Source organism: Galeopterus variegatus, unplaced genomic scaffold (genome assembly GCF_000696425.1).
Source record: "Galeopterus variegatus unplaced genomic scaffold, G_variegatus-3.0.2 Scaffold150, whole genome shotgun sequence".
Classification (NCBI taxonomy): domain Eukaryota; kingdom Metazoa; phylum Chordata; class Mammalia; order Dermoptera; family Cynocephalidae; genus Galeopterus; species Galeopterus variegatus.
Genome location: NW_007726261.1, coordinates 318,170 through 324,045, shown reverse-complemented (window position 1 = coordinate 324,045; position 5,876 = coordinate 318,170).

Below are 5,876 nucleotides of genomic sequence, written 5' to 3'. Positions count from 1 at the left end.
AAAAATAAAAATAAATAAATAAATAAAACTTCTGCTGCTAAAAAGTCCCATAACCAAATTCAAAAGATTGATATCAAATTGGGAAAAATACTAGTAACGACACAAAGGACTACTTTCCTCAACATATAAAGAACTTCCATAAATAAGAAAAGCTCAACCTGGAAGAAAAATGGGTGAAGACTATGAGCAAGCAATTCATGGAAAAGGCGGTACAAATGACTCTTAAATCTGAAAAGATGCTCGGTCTTACTAACGACAGACTAAAACAAACAAAACAAACCTCACCGTTGTCACACTGCTTCCCATATCCCTGATTGATAGAGATGAACACATTTGATAATTCCTTGGTGATTGGTGAAACAGGAACCTTCGTGCATTGCTGGTGGGTAGTGTCATTTGCAATAGCTGGCAAAATAAACACACATGTACCCTTCCTCCTACAGAAATTCCTTAAAGAGATACTTACACATAGGTGACACGCTCTGTGTACCTGGTGAACTTTCAAGAAACGACCAGAATGTCCTTCACTGGGGGCCTGGTTAAATTGTGGCATAGCCATATCATGGAACACTTTGTATGTCCTGATACGGAATGACCTCCAAGATTAGGTACTATGTGGAAAAAGGCACAGAACATGCTAGTAACCCCAGTTTGTATAAAAAAGAACATATGCACAAAATACTCTTGGCTTTTTATTTTGAAATAATTACAGACTCACAGGAAGTTGCAAAGGTAGTACATAAAGTTCCATGCACCCTTCGCCCTGCTTCCCCCACTGGTGACCTATACTACAGTACACTGTCATAACCAGGAAATTGACATTAGTGTAATACTGTTAACCAGACTACAGACCTTACTCAGTTTTTACTAGCACTCAGTTGTGTGTGTGTAGTTCTATGCAATTTTATCCCATGCATAGATTAATGTAACCACAACCGCAAGCAAGATACAGAATTATTCAACAGGATGTCTTTGTCAGGACACATAAGACACTGGCAACAAGGGTTGGTTGCCCTCAGGGTGGGTAAATGGGTGACAGGGTTGAGAAGGAGACATTCCTTTTCACTGTCATATTAAAATGATGTCTCTGAGACATCCAAGTGGAACTGTCCACTAGGCAGAGGGTCTGTCTATGGCTCCCTGCAGAGCCCTGCCTGGGGACGGACGTGGGGAGGGGTAGGCGAGGGCATCTAACATCTGGGCATTACAGGAGATCCTCTAAGGGAGATCTCGAAGGGGGTCCTGATGGAGCCTTGGGGCTCCCACACTGAGAGGTCAGGTGGAGGTGGAGCCTCAGCCTGCGAGCAGACAGAGTGGCCTGTGAGATGGGGACAAACCTAGAGAGGGCTGTGAGGCGGAAGTTGAAGAGAGAGGGTTTCAAGGAGGGAGTGGACACCTCTCAGGTGCTGCTGAGTTTGACTACGAGAGGTGCCTGTTGGATTGACTTTATAAAATTCTTCCTCACTTTAAAATTGAGGTCAGGTTATAACAGGATCCCAAAATAAGATGGTGTACAAAAAATATCATTTTTTTTCTTTAAAAAAGGGGTGAGGGGCTCTTTCACAGGTAAAACTAATACATGGTGGGGAAAAAAACACAAGAGCGGTTGCCTGTGGTGAGGTTAAGCAAGGATTGGCTGAGAAAGGGGCATGAGGGAACTTTCTGGAGTGACAGGTAATAGTCTATATCTTGATGGGGTCTGAGCTACATAAGTTTGTCAAAACTCACCATAAGATTTGTGCATTTTACCTAAAAAACAAACAAAAAACCTGTAAACAAATATTGATCTCTAAATTACGTATATGCTGAGGTGTTATACCAGAGTACTTCAAAAAGTTCATGGAAAGATTTGTATTATCTTTTAATTCTATTTTTTATTTTTTTATTTTTTATTTTTTGTCTTTTGTCTTTTTCCGTGTCCGGCAACGGATCGCAACCCTCAGTGTTGCCCCCGTACCGGACCGGGGACCGGCAACGGGATCGCAACCCTCGGTGTTGCTCCCGCGCCTCGCTCAGCCAGTGAGCGGGAACCGGTCTGTATGTGGGATCCGNGGGTTCGGATCCCACATAGAGACCGGCCGCTCACTGGCTGAGCAAGGTGCGGGCGCAACACTGAGGGTTGTGATCCGTTGCCGGTCACAAAAATAGACAAAAAGGAAAAATAAAATAAAATAAAATAAAATTGAGGTCAGGTTATAACAGGATCCCAAAATAAGATGGTGTACAAAAAATAAAATTTTCTTTCTTTAAAAAAGGAGTGAGGGGCTATTTCACAGGTAAAACTAATCCTTAGTGGGAAAAAAATCCACAGCAGTGGTTGCCTGTGGTGAGATTAAGCAAGGATTGGCTGAGAAAGGGGCATGAGGGAACTTTCTGGAGTGACAGATAATAGCCTATATCTTGATGGGGTCTGAGTTACATGAGTTTGTCAAAACTCACATTAAGATTTGTGCATTTTACCTAAAAAAACAAAAACCTGTAAACAAATATTGATCTCTAAATTACATGTATGCTGAGGTGTTATACCAGAGTACTTCAAAAAGTTCATGGAAAGATTCGTATTATCTTTTAATTCTATTTTTCCACAAAGTTTTTGAAGTGCCCTTGTAATTGATGTCTCCAACTCACTTTGAAACTTATCAAAATAATAAGGTGGATTGATGGATGGACAGAAGGATGGGCAGATGGATAAATAATACAGGTAGTATATGGCCATATTGTGTTCACTGTAAAAAAATTTTAACTTTACTGTGTGTTTGAAAATTGTCATAGGCCGGCCCGGTGGCGCACTGGATAGTGCGCCGCTTGGGAAGCGCGGCGGCGCTCCCGCCCGAGGGTTCGGATCCCACATACAGACCGGTTCCCGCTCACTGGCTGAGCAAGGCGTGGGAGCAGCGCCGAGGGTTGCGATCCCGTTTCCGGTCCCCGGTCCGGTGCGGGGGCGACGCTGAGGGTTGCGATCCGTTGCTGGACACGGAAAAAGACAAAAAAGACAAAAAAAAAAAAAATAAAAACAATTATACTATAAACTAATCTGAAAAAAATCTATTAATATCAAAAACCTTATATATTTTTACTATTTTACCTATTTATCTTTATAGTAAAACTTTCTAATTTTTACCAATTGACTGTGGGAACAGTACAAGGAACAAAGTGAAAAATTAAATGATCCCACTCAAACAAACAAAAATGCAATATATCATTCTTATTATTACTAAGGAAACAACATGTACTTGGCAAATCAAGTGTAACTGTGGGGATGGGGAAAACAAAGAAATCTGTAACTGGTTGATGATCAATTAGTTGTGAGCACCACTGCACTCGGACTCATCGTCTCCCGGGGAGAATGTAAATAGAAACCTAACATAACAGCTTCATTCCACAGGTACAGGAGCATAACCACATGGGTCCCTGCACACATCACTAAGAAGGAAGATTAATAATGAAATTAAATAGAGCCAACCCAGACCGGGAACATTCATCAAAACACCTTTAGAACTGACAATGTCTTTTAAATAAACCAATCAATCTTTATGTATTATTAACATGTCCCTCGAAAAACTCCGGGGGCCTTGGAATCCTCCCAAGGACATGCTGGTATGGCCTTGAGAAACTCCAGGGCCCTTGGAATCCCCCAAAGCCACACTAAGCCAAAAGTTAGGTCTTTAGTTCTGAAAAGTCTTGTCAAGTAAAGGTGAAACAGACAAGAACTTCCAACAAGGGGCATCGTCCTCAGGTTCCCAGGCTGTCCCTATAACAGGATGGCTCACGGCAGAACAAATTCCCTCACCCATTTCTATTTCTTTAAGAATGTCTTGGCTGGGCTTACTTAGCCTTTTACCTTTTTACATTTTCATCTATATTTTAGTATTGGTGTGTCAAGTTCCACACACACATATACAACATTGAAAGTTTTATTAGGAATGTATTAAATTTTATAGATAAAATGGGTGAGATCTGACATCTTTATGACATTGAGGGGTTAGTTCATGTCCATGGTGTACTTTCTTATTTATTGAGGTCTTTTTTATTTCTTTCAAAAACATTTTATAGTTTTCTGCATTGAGAGCTTGCACCTATTTTGTTAGATTTGTGATGTTAATGCATATGTCCGCTGTAGCGGACACCATGTAGACCACCCAAATCTTCCTTATGGGACTGGAGCACTCACTCCTCAGCTGCTGTTTCAGGTTGACAGCACTCAGTCGAGTCTATAAGGAAGGGGTGCGTGGTTAAGGCCCATGGCACTCTCCTCATTCCTGCAGGGAGACCAGGGTACTTCTAGTGGTGGCTTGGTCATTGCTGGGCTGGATGCAGATGTCAGGGGGTTGTGGCTGAAACCCTATTCCCCCCACTGCCCCAGCTTGGGAGACCAGGGAGCTTCTGGTGGTGGCTCGGTGGTCTTCACTGGGCTGGTTGCAGATGTCAGGGGGCACGGCTCAGGCCCCCAGCCCTACCCACTCAGTCCTGGGAGCCCAGGGGGCTTCTGCTCCTTCTAGGTTTTATCAGTGTTCTTTGGTGATGTGAGACCTTTACCAGTTAATATCAAATTTTGTCTCTGGTCTGTGGATATTTTGTTTTTGTCTTTCAGTTCTCTGCTGGATTATTTGCTGTTCCCTGTCCCCTCTTCCAGGGTGATAGAGATACAAAGGATTACTCAAAGCTCATTTTCTCCAGAGCAATGAGAGGCCCAGAAGGGGTTAATCCCAGGTAAATCCTTCAAGAGAGAAGAATTCCTAGGAAATAACCCCAAACGAGGTTTTCTCTCAGTTTTTATTCTCCCGGCAAGAAAGTTACAGAAAAGGAACACAGGTGATTACAAAAAGAACAATGAGATATTCGTCATGGCAACAGTCATCAGGTTTAGCTGCACCAAGGACGACTGCCCCTATAGCAAGCATTTCTGCTGTGTTACCATTTTTTTATCAACAGCAGAGACTTTAGTCCTGGGAAAGTTTTCTCTTTTTCCAAGCTTAGCATTTCTATGTGCAATACTAAAAAGTTAGGCTATACCTTAAACTAAAGGGCTTTGGCCCTTCTGAAAACTAAGGACTGTGGTCCTACTATGCTATAAGTTAAGCCCTTTGAAATACATTTGCTTTATTAATGTTAGTGTCCTCCACAGTATATAGTTTTGATTTTCTGCATATGCAAACATATCATCTGTGAGTCATGACAATTTCTTTTCTTCCTTTCAGTAATTATATGTTTTACTTCTTCATCTTGCCTTATTGGAAAGTCTAGGACCTCCACTATAATTTGGATAGACTAGTTGATAGTGGGCTTCTCTGTCTCATTTTGAACTCTAGGGAAAGCTTTCAACATATTAGCTATTATGTAAACTTTGACGTATATTTTATTTTAATAACTTTCTATTGGATTAAAGAGACTTCTTTTGTCCCTAGTTGGTAAGAAGTTTTTTCATGAATGGGTGTTAAATATTATGAAATACTTTTCCTGTATTTGTTGAAATGATCACAATATTTTCCTCCTTTATTCTCTCTCTTTTTTTTTTTTTTTTTTGTCCTTTTTGTGACCGGTAAGGGGATCGCGCAACCCTTGGTGTGGTGTCACCCACACTGCGCTCAGCCAGTGAGCTCACTGGCCATCCTTATATTGGACCCGAACCCACGGCGGGAGCGCCGCTGCGCTCCCAAGTGCTGCACTCTCCCGAGTGCGCCACGGAGCCGGCCCCTCCTTTATTCTCTTAATATGGTAAAATACATGGTAGATTTTCAAATGGTAAAACAACCTGTATTCTTGGGGAATAATCCAAAATAGTGGCTTTGCATATTTTTTTAGATATTATACTATTTTTATGGATTTGCTTTGCTAATTTTTTAGTGACTTTATCTATGTCCATGAGTGAGATTGGC